Source organism: Cupressus sempervirens, chromosome 9 (genome assembly GCF_028749045.1).
Source record: "Cupressus sempervirens isolate cs-2001-9-10 chromosome 9, ASM2874904v1, whole genome shotgun sequence".
NCBI lineage: Eukaryota > Viridiplantae > Streptophyta > Pinopsida > Cupressales > Cupressaceae > Cupressus > Cupressus sempervirens.
Window position 1 is genome coordinate 7,399,734 of NC_143126.1, and position 22,014 is coordinate 7,421,747.

Here is a 22,014-nt window from a genome sequence, read left to right on the forward strand (position 1 = left end):
TTGTCATTCTGAGATGTCATACACCATGTGCAAAGTTGTGATTACACAAGTATTTAAAACGGTACTACAAGAATTAGTAGGAAATAATGTTGAAGAGGTGAACTCATCCCATATGGAAATTTTACAGCCACGACATGAATGAATTCAAGAAGGTGAAAGAAGATGGGGAATATATCACTGAAATAAATGAATTAGAGGTCAAACCATCCAAAAACTATGCAATGGATCAAGTATGAACCATATCCTTGGATGGATCCAAGTCAAAGAAAGGAAGTGGATCCATTTTTGAACTTGTCAACCCGATTGGAGAGACTCATTTGGTATCATAGAGATTTCAATTTCTATGTACAAATAAAGTAGATAGCTGTGAATCACTGGCCATTGGATTGCTCCTCGCTATCCAAGAAGGTTCCGAAATCGTACACGTGCATGGAGATTTAGACCTAAGGATTAGACAAGTTCATAAGAAATAAACATACTATGATAAAAGATTAGATCATTATCAAAATAGATTTTGGGACTTAATTAAAAACTTTGATTCTTTCAAAATTAAAAGCATGAGTCGAAAAATAAATGTTTTAGCGAATTCTCTCGCTCAATGTGCAATTTCATTGGAACCAGTGGCTATGGACTGCGGAAATAAATTCGTAGTTGAGCTAACTTCAACACCATCATTTTCTAATAACATCATAAACTTCCATGTGTTTAAAGATGATAAGCATATTCTTGATTTTTTGGACAAGATTAAGTGTATCTGAACCACAAGTGATCATCAGAGAAAATCTGTTGAGATTGATGAGATTATGAATTTAACGGCAAATACCATTTATAAAGGAATGATTGAAATAATTGAACTAGAAAAGGTTTTTTTATGCAAACAGATTAATGCCCTCAAGTACCAAACTAGTAAAGGAGGGGAATGCAAGAGGATAAACTTTGGAATAAAAGAAAATGTCAAGAATTTTTTATTGGGAAGGTTTGTCTTGTTATAAAATGGGATGAAATATTGACTCTTTTGAAGTAACTTTCTTATGTGATATCTTGGGGATATGAAGATTTCAAGACATGTGACACTTCTCTCATCACACATAAATTTTTTGCTAAAGACAAATAATAAGTCATTTAGATAGAGAAAAAGATTGATAAATCTATTGTTAGAACCACTAATATACTAAGAAGTTAAGATTTTATTGTCAGCAAGAATCATTTTTTGAGTTCAACACTCACTATGGGTCACCAAACTAATACTTGTCAAAAATAAGATTGGAGAGATAAGGTTGTGCATCAATTTCAAAAATCTTAATAGAGCTTCAAAGAAGGACAATTACCTAGTATCATTGCTATACAAAGTGATACAAGTCGTTAATAGTTCTCAGATGTTGTCATTTTTAGATGGCTATTATGGATAATCAAGTAGTGATAGAAGAAGGTAGACTAAAAATTGCATTTACAACTAAATGGGACACATTTTCTTATAGAATAATGCATGTTCACTATGGAGCCACTTTTGAGAGGGTCCATTAGCATGAATGCTGATGATACTACATTGGAGAAGTAACCCAAGCATTGAAGAGTATTGATATGTTGCACTCGTGACTATATTTGTCATTGATGTCAACATAGTACTAATTCTATAAAGACTGGAAGAATAGAAGTCAGAGATCTTATGATGCACAAAAGTTGAGGAAGTTTTAGATGATGCACAATAGAGGTCATGTTCCTGAGGTTGTGTTGATGATGTGGTTAAGAGGACTAAGTCTGAGTCGATAGTGTATGGAAGTTACACTTGATTTACTAGAAGTAGTGCAAAAATAGAGTACTGAAAAATAGAGTTTTGATTAGCTATTGATATCTTTCATTTGAGATGTAATGAAGAGATGCGCATTTACACAATGATTAAGTACATTTGTGTGATAATATCAGCATGTGTGCAAGACACGATTTTACATGTGTGAAGTTTTGTATAAACTATAAGCTAACAGTGTTATTGTAATTATGAATTAATTAATTATCTTATTTAATTAATTGGAAAAGCCTCAAGGCTAACTCAAGGAGTTATTATGAAGATACAATATAAAGGAAAGCTTTTTTCCTTGCTTGGTAGAGTATCTAGAAAAAGAAGATCAAGTGAAATGTGAAGTATTAGTGCACAGTGCAAGAAGGATCAAAATGCTATCTAAATTTGTGTCAGTGATCTAAGGGATCATTGGATGTGCATTATGAGATCTGGTTACAAGATCTGAAGGAGTAGAAGTTTGGTTGATAGGGTAGAGATAAAGGAAGGAAGTACATTCCAATTCTATTATTCTACAAGGAATAATATAGAAATCATTTGGACAGTGGGTTCTTTGATATTAACCTTGAAGCTATTTGGGTAGTGGGTCCAACAGTCTTCCACAATTCCTGACAAGGTTGGCACAACTCCTAACAGGGTTGGAATCTCCTAATAGGGATTCAAGGTCTCCTAACAAGGACTTATTTGTACTAAAAAAATTTAACAGACTCCTAACAGGGTCAATCCTCTAACATATCTGGTGTTAATTATGTATAAGTATCTTGTTGTGATTTCAATTAACATTACTCATATGGTTAAGATTGTTTGAAGTTAATAATTGCTATGATAGCTATATAACTAATTCACCACCCCCTCCCCACCTCTTAGTTATATTAGTGGACTATATATTCTAGTAAATGGTATCAAAGCATCAAATGCTTTAAGATAAGGCTTAAGAGCTTTGGGAGATCAATGAAAAATATGTTCAAGAAGGATAGTCCAAGATTCAAAGGGGCCAACTATGATATTTGGAAGGAAAAGATGAAAACTCAAATTTGCTATGCATGGGTCTAGGATATTGGCTTTTGACAAAAGATAAGAAGGAAATTATTGAAGAATCAAATCTAGAGGAATGCAGTGAGGGAGAAAGAGATTTGTTCATGTGTAACATGAGAGCTAGAGAAGTCCTACTATTAGCTCTTCCAGAGAATAAATAGAATCAAGTAAAGACATTTCAAACTTCTCATAAAATTTGGAAAGCATTTGAAGTTACTTTTGAAGGTGATGATCATGCAAAAAGAATGAGATTAAAAAATTTGTATTTGCACAGTTCAAGATTGTAAGATGATGGAAGATGAATCTATAAGAAGCTATGTTGGTAGAATATTGGAAATTTTTGTAGGTATTTGGTCTCTTGGTGGAACTAAACAAGATGATGAGGTTAGATGGAAGCTCTTGAAAAGTTTAACATCACCATTCAAGAAGACAACTCAAATGATTTAGTGAGTAATTCCCTAGACCCAAGATTTCACAAAGGAAACATTTCTTGGAAGATTAGAATCTGTAGAAGCAGAAATGAGACAATCTAGAGAACTAGCTAGAGTTGAGATAGCTTTTAGTGAAATTTTGACCTAATCTATCAAGAAGTGAAAGCGCAAGAGGATACTTTTCTAGTAGTAGAATATCTAAATATAATAAAAATATTGAAGAAGGAATAGCCCTTCTAGTAAGAAGAGAGAAAGATGGTAAGAAAATATCTAAATGTTGAACTTGTGATGAATATGGTCATTATTCATCTAAATGTCCTCAAAAGAGAGAAAAATTTTAGAGGGAAATTTAACCTTAGAAGAGATAAGGATAGAAATTGTTTATCTACTAATGGGGATGAAGAATCTGATGAAAGAGATTAGAGTGAAAGTGATGATGAATTAGAATTTGTGGCTATCAAGGAAGATGATCTTGATAGAGAAATCAAAGAAGAGGGAGCTCTAGTTACTCAAGTTGAGAAGAAATCAGATTGGATAATTGATAGTGGATGTTCACATGACATGACTAGTGATATGAAAAAATTTGTGAAGTTAAGAAATCATGATGGAGGTATTGTTAGAGTTGGTAACAATGCATCCTATCATATCATAGGGATTGGATCTATTACTCTTGATGGTAAAACTAGCACTGATGATGTTTACTTTGTTGATGGTTTGAAACATAATTTGTTAAGTTTTGGACAATTGGTAGAGAAGGGATATTTGTTGCATTTCACAAAGAAGACTTGCATTATCAAAGACAAAGATGTTAAGTTGTTTGGTACTAGAACCAAATCTAGAGGTAATTTATTTTAGTTGAATCCTTTTGAAATAACATGTTTGGTTGCTAAGGTTGACAATGCTTGGTTATGGAATAGAAGGTTTTTTCATATAAACTTTGATCATATTGTGAAAGTTAATAGTACATTTGCAGTGATAGATCTACTTAAGATTATTAAGCCTACTAATGTTGTCTGCAAGGAATGTATTTTGGCTAAGTAGAGGAAAGTATCTTTTCCTAGCAAGAAGTTCTCTACTACTAAGAAATTGGAGATTGTTCACACGGATCTCAGTGATCCTACAAGAACAAAGTATTCTATGATGAAAGGTACTTTATGATTTTGTTGATGATTTCACTAGGATGGTGTAGGTAGCATTTTTTAAAGAGCAGTATGAAGTGTTTGAAAAATTTAAGATATTTAAGAATAGAGTTGAGAATAAATTCGGTGTCAAGATTAAATGTTTGAGATCAAATAAAGGAGAGCTCAACATGTTTTGTGAAGAGAATGGAATCAAAAGACAGTTATATTCACCTAGAGCAACTGAATAGAATGGGAATGTTCAAAGAAGGAATAAGTTAGTAGTAGAAGTAGTAAGAGTGATGTTATTTGTGTCATGTCCCCTTTTCAAATAATTAAAAAATAATAATCTTTGCTAAGACAGGCAGGCCCAAGAAAGTGAAGTTTCGGAAAAAGGGAGTTAATCTTTGGAAACCGTTGGACTAATAAATGATAATTAACCTCTCTTGGACGTGAGTTACAGTTATGAAACCGTTGGACTAATAAATGATAATTATTATTAAAATATGTTTCATTAACCTCTCTTGGACGTGAGTTACAGTTATGCCCTTTTTAAAGAGGTTTGGAGGCATTTTGGGGGGGTATTCCAGACTTGATTTTCACTCATTCTTTGTTATTCTTCAGAGGCTGCCAAACCTGTGGAGAAGGAGACCCAAGAACGGGAGTTTGCAGGTTTCCAGGGAGACCCAAGAACGGGAGTTTGCAGGTTTCCAGGAAGGCTAAGGACGGGAGTTTGAAGCCATTCCATGTGCATGCTCATACAGAGTTTGCCTTTGTGCTGAACAGTGCAGATTTGTGAGTTTCCGGGTGTATTTTTGTAAGAGTTTGGTGTTTCCGGTTGAGTATTTCATATCAGTTTTGGTTGCTGCTGTATTTTATACTTTAATCTGTTAAAATAGAGCTGAATATATATATTGGGACGTGATTAAACTTCTGAGATAGATTATTAGTGTTCTTGTGGTGTTTCCGAGCATATTTTGTGCTATTTCAGGAGCCCGATGAGCATAGTTTTGGTCCTACATTTTCGAGCTGTTGTGTAAAGGCTATACGGATCTGGAAATATCAATTTGTAGGCTGTTATGCTGCTGAAAGTTCTGTAAAAATTTCCATTTTCAGATTCATTAATAATTTGTGAAGTTGTGAAGCTTTTAGCACTATTTTCAACATACCCAATTTGGGGTTTCTTAAGGAATTTGGTGGATCTTTGTGATAGCAGTTGTTTGATTTTAAAGATCTGATTAGAGGTTGGAAATATCATGAAAAATCAGAAAAGGGACATTTCAGTGGTATCAGAGCCATGATCTTGCCAGCCTGAGGGTTTGTAGAAGTTGCAGGTCAGTTTTGACAACTACCCAGATCTTGCATGTCAGTTTTGACAACTACCCAGATTTTGCATGTCATAATTTATGGTTGCATGTTTCTTCTAATCAGATGCATGTTAAAATTTATGGTTGCATTCTACTTCTAATCATTTTCATGTTAGTTCTTGGTGAATTTGGTGGTTGTAGAAGTTTGCATTTCAGTTTTGACAAGTACCCAGATCTTGCATGTCAGTTTTGACAACTACCCAGATCTTGCATGTCATAATTTGGTGGTTGCATGTTGCTTCTAATCAGTTGCATGTCCAAATCTATGGTTTCATGCTACTTCTAATCATTTGCATGTTAGTTCTTGGTGAATTTGGTGGTTGTAGAAGTTTGCATGTCAGTTTTGACAACTACCCAGATCTTGCATGTCATAATTTGGTGGTTGCATGTTGCTTCTAATCAGTTGCATGTCCAAATCTATGGTTGCATGCTACTTCTAATCATTTGCATGTTAGTTCTTGGTGCTTGAAGAAGTTATATCCTATTGGGGTTACACTCTACTTTATCCAGAATGGACGGGTATAGTACAGAGTCTCAGAGGGAACGATCTTGGAAAATTGATAGCCAGAGTCAAAATAGTAGAAAGGATGGTTATTTAGACATTCGAGATAAACTTATGAAAATAAGCCATGACATGTCTAAACAGTTGGTTGAGCACCACCGTATAAATGACATGTTATCTGACCCAGCTAAGGTGGATAAGTTGACTGGATTTCTATTTGGCAGATTTTCTCACAGGACAGATGACACAATTCCCAAGAACTTGCATGGGGAGTTTGAGAAACTAGCTGATAGCCAGGTAGAGGTCTCAGATTCTACTCTGCCACAGGAGGTGGTGGGAAAGGATATTACACAGATTGATAGTAACGGTCAACTTGATACTCAAATTGAGACAATTGTTTACAGGTCGTCAAAGGGTGATGCCACAGGTATTCAAGATGGTATAGTTACAACAGGTAGTGACTATAGTGTAGTGGGTTCAGATGATGATTATAAGGATGTTGTTGTGCAGGATGGTGAGATACCTAGTAGAGATGAGCAGACATTGAGCATTCATGACTTTGCTGAGAAAGAGTACCAGACACAGTTAGATGCTTCATCACATGCGGTTGAGGCTGGTAGTACTTCACATGATTTGTCCAGCCAGCTAAAGGTGAACAAAGATAGTAGTGTGACTTCATTATCTCATTATGACAGGTATGTGGAGTTAGTTGGTATTGGTCATATTACTCAGGTGAGGAGTTTTCTTGAGTTACCACTTGATTCTAGTTTACAGATATGGACTCGAGATTGTTATATTGGCATTTGGGATTCAGTTGACTGGAGATCTTTAACACTTTTTGGTAGCAGTGTTTGTTTGGGTGCTATCATGGATTTGATTAGCAGATTACATGGTGTTGTCTTTTCTTGTGCCAGTATCTTGTCTGATGTTGGTATTATTTTTTATACACCAATGTTGGGCTTTTTTCATATATCCAGTCAGCCATACTTGCTGGAATGTGTTGATGATATTTCATATTTGGCAGTGTGTATAGATGAGTCCCAGGATCATATTGGCATTGATGACATCCAGAAGGATGCAATGGGCAGTTTTGAAGACTTAGTTTCCTTGGGTATAGAGGAGTTGGACAGCAATGCTAATGTTTTTGATACTCCGTATGTTGATATGAGCTTTAGATTTGATTCACAGGATATGGATGGTAATACTCTAGAGACTAGTAACTTTGAGGACACTCCTTCAGACAGTGCATCAGAGAAGGTTTGTAGGAGACAGTCAAGCCAGTGCCATCATGTGTCTAATCAGTTGAGAGTTAGTGACCAAGACATTGCTATCACTTGCCAACATTTTGATGCTGCTCGTCAGTTGTTAGCAGTTTATGGATGGGGTTCTCCTACTAGTGATGAGCAGGAAGGTAGTTATCTTTCCTTGATAGAGATCCACTCTTTATGGGAGGCTATCCAGATTCTGAGACAGGATTATATGCAGTTGGTAGCTGACAGAGATTATCTTATGAAGTGGGGCAGTACAGCATATGATGCATTGTTGGCCAAGGAAGATGAGGTGAGTGAGCTTACTGATCAGCTTGTGGTGACTTCTGAGATTCTTGAGAGTACTCAGTTGGCTTTCAAGGAGTCACAATTTCATTTGGCTAAGGTGACCATGGAGTTAGAGCGACTACAGTCTTCACCTGATTCTATACAGTCACAAGCAGTGGTGTTTGGTGATCCGAGGATGTCCATGGCCGAGATTGTCAGAGACAGTGGAGATGGGGATGCATCCATTCTTGATACTAACATTGGAATATCAGGTTCATTCCCACTAGAGTTAGGTTCAGTTGAGTTGGGTGTTGTAACAGATTTTTGTATGCCTGACATGGTGGTGGCCTCTAGTATTGATGGCACAGAGACTAGAGATTTATCAAAGATCATGTGTGATGTTGGTGAGTCAGTAGTTGGCATGGTTCCTACTAGTAACACTACTCCCTTGGTGATATCTTCGGAGGTAGTAGTTAGTTCCAACATGGTTAATGATCAATTGCAGTTAGTTTCATCTGGATTACAGTCTGAGCCACTGACTGAGATTGGTGCATTCTATCGGCATTACACTGTGAGGTATGCTCATCAATTTACCTTTGATGACCATGTTGATGAGATTATGATACAGAGATGTACTTTGGTTCCTAGTGCTTATCATCAGTTATGGAATAGTTTGATGCCTCGAGATGAGAGTTGTGATGGGCACGACATGGCAACAGGTTCTGTAGTTGATAGCTTGATAATACATGACTTAGAGCAGGAGTTTTGGAGTGATGCTTCAGCAAGTGTTGTTATTGATTCTACTCCTTTGGCTATGACATCTCCTGACTTAGCTAGTGATCAGTCACAGTGGGTTGTATCACTTGTTCATGGTGAGCTATTGACTAAGGTTGGTTTTTTTAATCAACATTATATTGCAGGGTATGTACATCAGTTAACAATTGATCCTTATGCTGAGGAGTTGATGGCAGAAAAATTTGGTTTGGGTTCCATTCCTTGTTGTTTATCTTTTGATGGCTTTTCACCATTAGGGGTGCATGGGAGTTATGGTTATGAGACAGTGGCCAATGATCTACAGAGTTGTGTTGACTGCAGGAGTTGTACAATGTGTGGATTCTCCATACTTGGTATAGTTTCATTTGAGAGCATTCACCATTGTTGCAGAGTTGGATTGTACATTCCATATAGGCCAGTGGAATGCATTGATGGTATTTACTATGTTCGTAGTCCACTTTACTTGGGTTTTGATATTCTAAGAGTTTGTGTCTCATGGGTTTTTGACTGTGGTAATGGTGATTTTGGAGTTTGGTTGAGCTATAATTGCAAGTTTGATTATGGATTCCTCTTGGTCATATTGCAGAGGATCTTGCAGGAGTCTGTGTTAATTGGTAGTAGTATAGTTCATGACTACATTTGGGATCCAGGAGGATTGATTGGTTTATTGTTCAGCCATTGCTTGAGGACAAGCAATGTTTGGGAGGGGAGGACTTGTCATGTCCCCTTTTCAAATAATTAAAAAATAATAATCTTTGCTAAGACAGGCAGGCCCAAGAAAGTGAAGTTTCGGAAAAAGGGAGTTAATCTTTGGAAACCGTTGGACTAATAAATGATAATTAACCTCTCTTGGACGTGAGTTACAGTTATGAAACCGTTGGACTAATAAATGATAATTATTATTAAAATATGTTTCATTAACCTCTCTTGGACGTGAGTTACAGTTATGCCCTTTTTAAAGAGGTTTGGAGGCATTTTGGGGGGGTATTCCAGACTTGATTTTCACTCATTCTTTGTTATTCTTCAGAGGCTGCCAAACCTGTGGAGAAGGAGACCCAAGAACGGGAGTTTGCAGGTTTCCAGGGAGACCCAAGAACGGGAGTTTGCAGGTTTCCAGGAAGGCTAAGGACGGGAGTTTGAAGCCATTCCATGTGCATGCTCATACAGAGTTTGCCTTTGTGCTGAACAGTGCAGATTTGTGAGTTTCCGGGTGTATTTTTGTAAGAGTTTGGTGTTTCCGGTTGAGTATTTCATATCAGTTTTGGTTGCTGCTGTATTTTATACTTTAAGCTGTTAAAATAGAGCTGAATATATATATTGGGACATGATTAAACTTCTGAGATAGATTATTAGTGTTCTTGTGGTGTTTCCGAGCATATTTTGTGCTATTTCGGGAGCCCGATGAGCATAGTTTTGGTCCTACATTTTCGAGCTGTTGTGTAAAGGCTATACGGATCTGGAAATATCAATTTGTAGGCTGTTATGCTGCTGAAAGTTCTGTAAAAATTTCCATTTTCAGATTCATTAATAATTTGTGAAGTTGTGAAGCTTTTAGCACTATTTTCAACATACCCGATTTGGGGTTTCTTAAGGAATTTGGTGGATCTTTGTGATAGCAGTTGTTTGATTTTAAAGATCTGATTAGAGGTTGGAAATATCATGAAAAATCATAAAAGGGACATTTCAATTTGAGAATGATGTCTCAAAGACATTTTGGAGAGAAGTAGGTAACATTGTAGTATATACTCTAAATAGAGTAAAAATGAGAAAAGGTATGAGCAAGACACCTTATGAGTTATGGTTTGGTCATTCACTATTAGTCAAGTATTTTAGAATATTTGGAAGTAAGTCTTACATAAAGAGAGATGATGATATTGGTAAGTTTTATCCTAGAAGCAATAAAGGTATGTTTCTTGATTACTCATTGAAAAGTAAAGCATATAGATGTTTAAACTATGGAATAGTTGAGTGCACAAATGTAAGGATTGATGAAAAGTTTGGTACTAAAGAGAAGATGGTAGATTATAATTTTGATGAAGAAGAGGATAATTTTAGAATTTTTAGATAGAATGTTGAAGTTATTTTTCAAACTAATAATAACTTGCATAATGATGTATCTATTGAGCATAGAGGAGAACAAATATCTAAACCTAGAGAAGAGATAAAAGTTGATATGTCAACTCCTACTTCAAGCAAAAATATGACAAAGAATCACCCTCTAGAGAAGATAATTGGGAGCAAGGATAAAGGTGTGATGACAAGGAACTAAGTTAATGAGGAATTATGTCTAATTTCTCAAGTGGAACCTAAGAGCACAGATGAGGCATATAAGGATGACCATAGGATGCAAGCAATGAAAGAAGAAATAGTTCAAATTGTGAAGATTGAGACATGGAAATGAGTTCCTAGACCTAAAGACAAAAATGTTATAGGAACCAAGTGGGAATTCAAAAATAAGATGAATGAGAAAGGAGAGGTTGTGAGAAACAAGGCTAGACTTGTTTGCAAAGGTTACTCATAGCAAGAAGGCATAGATTATGAAGAAACTTATTCACCTATGACAAGAATGAAAGTAGTAAGGATGTTCTTGGCTTATGCAACAAGCAAGAATTTCAAGGTTTATCAGATGGATGTCAAGTCAACTTTTCTAAATTGAGAACTTTAAGAAGAAGTCTACATTGAGAAACCTGATGGATTCCCTCTGACAAAAGAAAAACATTTTTTATGCAAATTAAAAAAAACCATTTTATGGTTTGAAGAGAGCACTAGAACCTAGTATGAAATGTTGGATAGGTATTTATCTAAGCTTGGATTTATCAAAGGTACAACAAATGGTAATTTGCATTTGAGAAAAATTGAGGATGGTTAATTTATCATTGTAATATTTTTGGATGACATAATATTTGGAGAAAATTATAAAGAAAGTGATAAGTTTGCTAAGGAGATGAAAAATGAATTTTAAATGAGCATGATAGGAGAAATGAAGTTTTTCCTAGAATTGCAAATTGCACAGAGTAGAGATGGGATATTTATTTCACAAACCAAGTATCTGAAAGACTTGTTCAAAAGATTTGGTTTAGAAAGTTGCAAACCTGTTGGTACACCCATGATAACTAGTCACAAGTTATCTAGTAAATATGAGACACCTATAGTTCAGCAGAAGAAGTATAGATCTATGATTGGAGGATTATAATATATGAGTTACACTAGACTAGATATAGCAAATGAATTTTGGATTGTAGAAAGATTTCAAGCTAATCCTAGAGAGTATCATTATGCAATAGTAAAGAGGATATTCAAATATTTGAAGGGTACATCAGATTATAGAATTTGGTATGATCGATCAAATAATTTCACTTTGTGCACATATATTGATGCAAATTGGGTAGGTAGTATGGATGAAAAAAAGAGCACCAGTGGTGGAGCATTCTTTCTTGGAGGAAGATTGAATTCTTGGTTGAGAAAGAAATAGCACTGTATATCTCAGAGTACAACTAAGGAAAAGTATGTTGCAGCAACAAACAATTGTGATTAAGTTATGTGGATGAAACAAATGTTGAAGGATATTAGGATTGAGTTTAAAGAACCTATTATCATTTACTGTGATAACACAAGTATAGTAAGTATGTCTAAAAATCTAGTATTGCATTTTAAGACAAATAAAATATCCATTAAGTATCATGTTTTGAGAGAAAAGGTAGTTGAAAAAGAGGTAAGGTTTGAGTATGCAAGTACTAAAGATTAGATTGCAAATATCTTTACAAAACCTTTTCCTGAAGATACTTTTGAGTACCTAAGAGGTATGCTAGGGTTTATGCCGCTACCTACTTTAGAATAGATGATGCAAGGTGTGCATTAGTCCAATGGTACAAAGTGCTATGGTTAGACTGGACTATATGTGATGCTTCCTATATGGGGGAGTATCTGATATATACTAAGTCATTAAGTACTCTTGTTATTTTGGTATTTTGTATTAAATAGTGTCTTTGGACACTTGAGCTGATTGAAAGAGTTGGAAGAATTATATTCTAACAATTGGTATTGTGTACTTGTATTGATACCTTTGACATTGATTTCAATGGGGAAGAGAATGTATACATGAAAAACATCTCCTACGAAATGGGGAGAAAAAATATGAAAGAGGCACCCATTAAGATATCAATGGGTGAGTTATCTCTTTAAGGAGATTTAGAAAGATTCATGTAAGTGTACAGAAGAACATGTCAGTGCAAAGAAGAATATGTTAGTGCATGAAAGGATATCTCTATAAGGAAGATATGTAGCCAAAAAAGTGTTATACATTGTTCACCATGAACAACTAATGATAGTAGCTAGAAGATTTCAAATTGATGAAGAGGACTTCAGAAGATGACAACAGCAGGAGTAGTAGAGTACAGATTGGTATTCTTGGAACTTAGATGCTTTTCATCTATGTTACCATCAATGCTAAAGGGGAAGATTGTTAGCATGAATTCTAATTAAACTACATTGGGGAAGTATCCTTAGCAATAAAGATTATTAATATCTTGCATTCATGACTATATTTGTCATTGATGTCAATATAATAGTAATTCTATAAAGACTAGAAGAATAGCAATTAGAGATCTTAAGATGTGTAGAAGATGAGGAAGTTTTAGACAATGCATAGGGGAGGGCACATTCCTGAGGTTGTCCTAGTGATGTGGTTAAGAGGACTAATTTTGAGTCGATGTTGTATGGAAGTTACACTTGATTTACTAGAACTAGTGTAAAAATAGAATACTAGAAAAGAGAGTGTTGATGATCTATCACTATCTTTCATCTGAGTGTAATAAAGAGATGCATAGTTACACATGGATTGAGGACAATCGTGTGATGATGCCAGCATGTGTGCAATATGTGGTTTCACACATGTGAATTTTATATAAACTATGAGCCGATAGTGCTATTGTAATTGTGAATTAATTAATTATCTTATTTTAATTAATTGTGAAAACCTCAAGGCTGACTCAAGGAATTATTTTGAAGATACAGTATAAAGGAAAGTTTGTTTCCTTGCTTGAAAAGTAATCTAGAACAAGAAGATCAAGTGGAATGTGAAGTATTAGTGAATAGTGCAAGGAGAAAAATGCTTACTAAATGTGTGTAAGTGATCCAAGGGATCATTGGATGCACAGTATGAGATTTGGTTACAAGATTTGAAGGAGAAGTCTAGTTGACAGGACAAAGATAGAGAAGTACATTTTACTTCTATTATTCTACAAGGAATAATACAGAGATCATTTGGACAGTTGGTTCTTTAATCTTAACCTTGAAGTTGTTTCGGTTGTTGTAATGTTCCCTTTTAGGAAATTTATTTATTTAGTGATTAATTTGTATAAGTTTTTTTATATTATAGACTTCATATAATCCATTTCATATACCTCATCCTAAGTTTAATACTTCTCTTATATATAATATAATGAGAAAAGACAAGTCTTTTCAATTAATTATATTATTAATATTAATATAGTTTATTATTTATTAATATAATATTCTTAATATTAATTAATTTATATATTAATAATATCACTTCAACTATTTCATATTAAATAGAATATAATAACTCCTAACTTAAATGCCTATATATACATTCATTACTTTTTGTTATTTTATAGTACAACATAATAATACATTTCTATATATATTATAGTATTATTATTCAATATGAATATGACTATAGTCATATGAGAACATTATGACATATAAAATGTATTATAATTTATATTTAAACTTAATATTATTATATTATTTACTTTTGTAAATATTTTTTATTATAAACTTTATATACAATAGCCATTTATTATTAAAGCCTTATCTCAAGGTGGGGATATCATAGTCTTCCCCTCTCAAATTTTCTCGTCCTTGAGAAAATATTATTCATATACAAATCTTATACATTGATATAATAAAACCTACATGATTTCCACATGATTTATCCAATACACATATTAATTCATGAAAACACAAAGTAGACACATGAATGCATGAAGACACAAAGAAGACACATGAATGCATGAAGAGATGAAGAAGACATGATGTAAACATATTAATGCATGAAGACACTATGTAGACACATAATATACATGTTAGAGTCTTTTTTATAATTTTAAATAAGAAAAGGTAAGAAATTTTTTTACCACTTTGATCATGAATGTTGTGCTCCTTTCTCCTGTCTCAAAATCAAAAGTTCTTGAAGATGCATATTTTAACAATTTTTCTTTATATAGTACTATAATAGGGTGTATAATTCCATAGTGGATGGTAGATTTACTGTTGCTCAAGTTTAGACACACTCAACTTGGGGCTCCCTCAAATTTTTATCCATATTGGGATTCTCTTGCCCCTGTAGAAGTTGTGAAAATGAACTTCACAGATCATCAAGACCACCTACATGCAAATAACCTACTAAAGAGAAACCATATAAGGAAAGGTAGGGCTTGGAGAATCTCAATGATGTAAGAGAAAATATATTCCAACAATGAAAAATGAAATTGTTGTACCAAAATACACTAGGAGAGCCTATTTATAAAGGCCTCTAGGATGCTTCTAGAATGAGCTAGAAAGAGCTAGGAGATAAGCATGACAACTAAGCATATCTCCATGAAAAGTGGATTATCCTCCATGTAGATGAGAGGATAAGTATGATAAGGTAGGTGCAAACTCATGTGTTGTCAACAAATCAACATGTAAGATTATGCTTGCTCCTAGATAAAAAATTAATAAATAATGCATTTAACTAAATAAACTTAAGTAAAGTGTAAATAATAATAATTTACACTAACAAACATGACCAATTTACTCCTCTCCTTGTGTACACTCCCAACCCACTAGGAACATGTTCAATTTTGATGTGGATGGTAGATTTACAGTTTCTCAAGGTTGGACATGGTTAGCTTGGGGCTCCCTCAAATCATAATCCATATCGGGATTCCAATGCCCCAACATGACCAATTCACTCCTCCCCTGTGCACAATCCCTATCCAACATGAATTCAACCACAAAAATTTTGAATAATGTCCCCTTATAAGACATTTCTTTATAATTCCAAATTTGTTTGTTATATTCTCAAATTTTATTTTTTATCCATAAGAAATAAGTGTTCTTCCAATCATACCCAATTTTATTATCACTTGAATTGTGAATCAAGAAATATAAATATCATCAATATTATAACAAAAATATATATATCAAGATCTAATTGTATATATCATAAGCAACTATAAGATAACTCTTCATTTCATATTGTAAATAATAAAAGTGAGATAACATAATATAATCTATAGTAATTAAAATATTATCATACCTACACCTACCTCTCCATATTTCTATGATGAAATCACTTTATATTAAATTTGCATCATTAAAACCCACTGAGCGATGGATCCTTTGTACTCTCACGGTGATACAATCCACCCAACATGGTATCCTTGCATCCTCTTTCTTAACATGTGATGATCCTTAATTGTGATGATCCCTTTGTATCCTAATTTTAGTTTCTTTCCTCTTCTCATTTAAAACTATCTCTAAATTCATTTAAGTCAATATTTGTTTGTAGCTCAAGATAATACATAATCCATAAGGTCATGTCATGTTTATTTACAATTTCATTACTTTATTTCTTTTTAGAATGTCAAACCTCGGGTTAGAAAGTTGGAGTAGTATTATTGGCACCTAAGAATTTTTCCCACTCCAATGTCAGTTCATTTGATTGTGTATTACTCAAAAAAATATCCTTATGAATGAATTTCATTCAACTAGTTGTGGCCTTTAGGGTGCTCGATACACATGTCATGTTGTTAATTTTAATGGTTCGCTTCCATTTCATAAAGTGTCTATCTTGTATACCTCTATCATGTATCTATGCCTTGAATTTCCTTCTACCAATGTTGTCCCTTCCTCTACATCAATAGAGAGATAAAATATGTGCAAGCTTATTCCAATTTTGATATATGTTCAATATTTCAGTATATGTATCTTCTAAAAAAGAAATTTTGGTCCATCATTTCATATATATTTCTTTCTATTGATGTTCTCCATTTTATAATCCTCTTATGATTAAATATGATTAGTGCTTTTAGTCACTGGTAATGAAAATCCAACTATTGGAAACTTTACAAGGGAGTATGGTTTATCACTTTCCATATTTGATGCTCAACTGTCATGTAATTTTGTCTTGTTTGTATCTCTTAGATGTTGATGCATATTTCTCCATACTTGTGGCATCTATAATGTCTTTATTTTTTATTCTATCAACCAGTAATCCTTTTGTTCTTGTCCTTTTGATATATATATATATATATATATATATCCGCTCATTGTTATTCACTAAAAAAAGGTAATTAATGTTGGGTTAGAGTTTATACTCAATCATAATGTAATGAAGGATAATTGGTATCAATGATGGGTACAATCTTATTGTGTTCTAATTTAGTTTAATAGATGTTATTCTTGCTCACAGACACAAATCTATAACTAATTTACTGATTGTTTGTACCATCTCATTGTATATAGATGTTGAGCATTGATTTACTATATAATTTTCTTTCCTCTTATTCATGGCCTGTATCTTTTCCAGTTATGATCAATATCCTTCATATTCCCTAATCGCAAACATATATCTTTAGTTATGATGATATTTCATTGCATTCCTTCATGGTTTATATTACATAGTTGTTTTTATATAATTCTTAAAGGTATTGTCTTGATTCATAATCTCTTATGGGTTGCCTTATCTCTATTTTGAATTCTATATAGCTTCTATCATTTCTATAAATCTTTTATTTTGAATCAATTTAGTTTATATTCTTCTATTACACAAGATGGGAGGATAATGTTCTGATACCACTATAGTGTTCCCTTTCAGGACATTTATTTATTTGGCCAGTAATTTGTAAAAGTTATTTTATATTATAGACTTCATAAAATCCATTTCATATCCCTCTTCTCGAGTTTAATACATACATACATACATACATACATACATACATACATATATATATATATATATATGATGAGAAGAGACACATCTTTTCAATTACTTATATTATTAATATTAATATAGGTTATTATTTATTAATATAATATTCTTAATATTAATTAATTTGTATACTAGTAATATCACTTCAACTATTTCATATTAAATAGAATATAATAACTCCTAACTTAAATGCCTATATATATATTCATTACTATTTATTATTTTATAGTACAACATACTAATACATTTCTATAAATATTATAGTATTATTATTTCAATATGTATATGACTATAGTCATATGAGAATATTATGACATATATAAAATGTATTATAATTTATATTTAAACTTAATATTATTATATTATTTATTTTTGTAAATATTATTTATTATAAACTTTATATATAATAGATATTTATTATTAAAGCCTTATCTCAAGGTGGGGATATCACAGTAGTGGGTCTAGCTATCTTCCACAACTCCCAACAAGATTGGCACAACTCCTAATAGGGTTGGAATCTCCTAGCAGGGATTCAAAGTCTCCTAACAGGGACTCGTATGTATTGAGCATTGTAATAGACTCCTAATAGGGTCCATCCTCTAACAAGGAATATTTATATTAGTACATCATCTTGTGGGTACCATCCCCACCAGGGTTTTCCCTCTAATCAAGGGTTTCCCTAGTTAGCATATATGGTGTTAATTGTGTATGAGTATCTTGTTGTGGTTTCAGTTAACATTACTCATGTGGTTAATATTGTTTAAAGTTAAAAATTTCTATGATAGTTGTATAACTAATTCACCCCCCACCCCCCATCAATTATATCAGTGGACCATATATTCTAATAGGGTCATGGGTTATGTGTTTAGAGAGTTGGTGAGAAAATGAATCATCATATGTATGGATGATCTCATAGTATATTTTTTATGTGAGGAACACATGAGTGATTTGAGTAAGACATTTCAAATATGTAGAAGATACAGAATTTCCTTAAATTGGAAACCATGCATGTTTGTTGTCACTAAAGGAAAACTCTTAGGACATTTATTATCAAAATGAGGAATCTCAATCGGCATTGAAATGAAGAAATATCAAAAATATGGTTTTCAGCTAGTCAAAAATAATTGAAGTCATTCTTTGGGAAAATTAACTTTGTACAAAATTTTATAACTAGACTTGTAGAGATAATTAGGTAATTGAATGACATGTTGAACAAAGGAGCAAGGATAGATTGGAAAACTATAATAGAAAGAGTATTCAAATATTAAATCAATAAATAAATTATGGATGCTCCTATTTTGGTGAGCCCAAATTACACAAAGCCATTTTACATATATATATATATATATATATATATATATATATATATATATATATATATATATATATATATATATATATATATATATATATAATTATTTTATTTTATTTTCAGAGCATACCTATGTGGCTATCCTCACCTAGAAAATCGATTATCAAGATGAAAATCCTATCACATTCATGAGTTTAGTGCTAAATGATGTAGAATCGAGATACCCAAATGTTGATAAATAATAGGCGATAAAGAAATTAAGACATTCAATTCTAAGAAACAAGGTATATGTAATAGTTCATGATGTGGCAATGAAGACATTGCTAATGTAAAATGAGCTAGCAAAAAGAAATGGATAGTGGATGGAAACCAATGAGGAATATGGCATGGACATACAACCTATGAAGCTAGTATGAGGACAATCTCTAGTAAAAATACTATCTACAACTAGTCCCAAGTTAGTGCAACAAGTGTATGTGTTGGAAAATGTATCCCCAGATGAATGGTAAGATGACATTGTTTACTACTTACTAAATCATAAGTCTCCATCACACTTGAACTATGTAAAAATTGTTCATTGCAATTAAAGAGTTGAAAATTTATGCTTTAAGGATATGTGCTATATATAGCAAGATCCATGATGGGATTTTTCTAAGATACATTGGAAAGGAAGAGGTCCAACACATCATTGAACATTTTTATTGTAGATATTGAACCGGTCATGGAATTGGTTTATCTATAACTCATCAAATCTCAAAGGTGGGTTATTACTAGCCAATATTATTTAAGGATGCATATGAGCCCAATACATCTAGAATCCTAAGTATTAGTGCACTATATGGTCCAAGTCTCAATCACTAAAAACTAGCATAACATATGTTGTCATCAAATTCCTTGAAGAAAATATCATTACTAGGTATGAATGTCCCCATGCCTTTGTATGTGATAATGGGACTACATTTAAATATAATTTGAAGTTTTCACAATGGGTGTTTGATTATAGGATAGCACTGAATTTTTCATCAAACCACTATCTATAAGGGAATGGATTGGTAAAATTGACAAATAAGAATCTATTGAGCGTGATGAATAAATTGCTAGACAATAATCCTAGGGGTTAGCATACAAAGATAAGATTTTCACTTTGGGCTGACAAAATCAGCATAAATATTTCTTTAGGGACATCTCCATATCATTTAGTCCATAGAAAGGAATCAAATTTTCCTATCCAATTGAGGATTTCAACATTGTGATTCATACAAGAATGTATAGAAGGTAAAGATAGAGTGTATACATGTTTGGCTTGGTTATTGCACTTTCAAGGAAAGATAGATCAAGTACACAGTAAGTTTTTGAAACATCAAGTAGTGGTCAACAAATTGTTTGACATAATGGATAAAGTTAAAGAGTTATAAATCTCATATTCAGTACTTTGTTCAGTGATCGCAAAAATAAAGGTGGTCGTGAACATTTTAATAATCTATGGAAGGGTCCTTATCAAATTTTTGAAATACTAGGAGATAATGCATTCAAGCTAAAGACCATAATAGGAAAGGAAGTAGCATTGACTATTAATGGGTAATTCCTCAACCATTATGTATGTCCTTAGTTTTCCTTCTAGAAGCCTACTTTGTACATAGTTTAGGTTTTCCTTCTGCCCTTCTATTGGTGGTTTTTTTTAGGCATGTTTTACTTGTCTGATAATTTTGTGATGATTTTGATTTGTTTCCCATGCTATTTTCTTCTATCACTTCCCTCTCCCTCGTGGGAAGTGTTTCTTTTTTTACTATAGAGGTTTATCTTTGTTTTTTTTTTTTGGTTTTTTTCCTAATTTTATTTTCTCAGGTGGTTTTCTTTGTCTTTTCTTGGTTTTGGCTTCACTTTCTAGTTTTTCCAATTAGTTTGAATGTTTGACCATATGCTTTTTTGAAAGAGGCATTATGTGATCTGGCTACCTCATCTAAATATTTTACCAATTTTAGTTTGAATTGTTATGAAGAAAATTAGAGACTTGGGTTTTTTTTTTTTTTTTTTCATTGGGATAGAATACAAACTTGGCTATGAAGGTTAATTATACATTGTGTCTTGATACATGAACTCTGAGATTACCATATATTCACACACCTAACTATTTCTCCAAGTTCATTTCAATCTCTTTGGGAAAGGTCATGGTTTGTTAAATTTTTAAAATCTTATTTATGTGCCACTATAATTCCTAAACCCTAGTGAACTTCATTGCTCATGAGCCAGAAGAAAAGAAAGAAATGCAATAGAAATTGAAAAGAAAAAGTTACAAAGACAAAAGATGGAATTATATAACTAGCTTATGGGGGTATACATAAATCTCCATAGCTATTCCAAAGAATAATTCATTAGAACTAGAGCAATATTTGTTGGTTTTATAGTGAAAACCTCATTAGGCCTATGGATGCTTGATTGGTAGCAAGACATTGTATAGGATGATTTAAAATTCAAGAGGAGGCTATAACTAGTCACAATTAATCCTAGGTTTTTTTATTGGTCTTTTTGATCATGGAATTAACATGTTTTCACACGCTACAAAATAATAGAATAAAGATGTATTAATCTAATCTTGGATTCTCCTCCCCTTTTGATTCTTGTTTTCTTTCTCTATGATAGCATATGATTGATTAACCAAAGATTCTAGGTTCTGATTAAATTTTATCCTTGAAATGTTTGTAACATTCGCCTATAAATTTGCTAGATATTGTGACCTAATCACACATCATGTCATTGCAAATGGGGACCCCCTCTTTTTCTCTTGATCTTGTCATTTTGGCTTTAGTTCTTGGTCATTTTTGGCATTTTCCTCTAAGGTATACCTCTTTCAAATGAGAATTGTAAAATTAGCCAAGTTCAAAAAGTGTTATTCACTTGGCTCCTTGAATAGAAACTATATTTGTCTAAGAATTGAATATCCTGACATACTTAGTATTTTTAGTATGTATATTTTAAGTAATTCTATGTTTAGTAAATATCACAACCTCCTAGATTGACCTAATTTGAGTTTGAAACAACTTACTATTCTAATAAATTATATTTTAGTAAGTCTATTTTGAGTAGATTTTGCTACCTCCTAGATTGACCTTATTTTAACCTTGGGAAAAGTTACTATTATTCAAAATT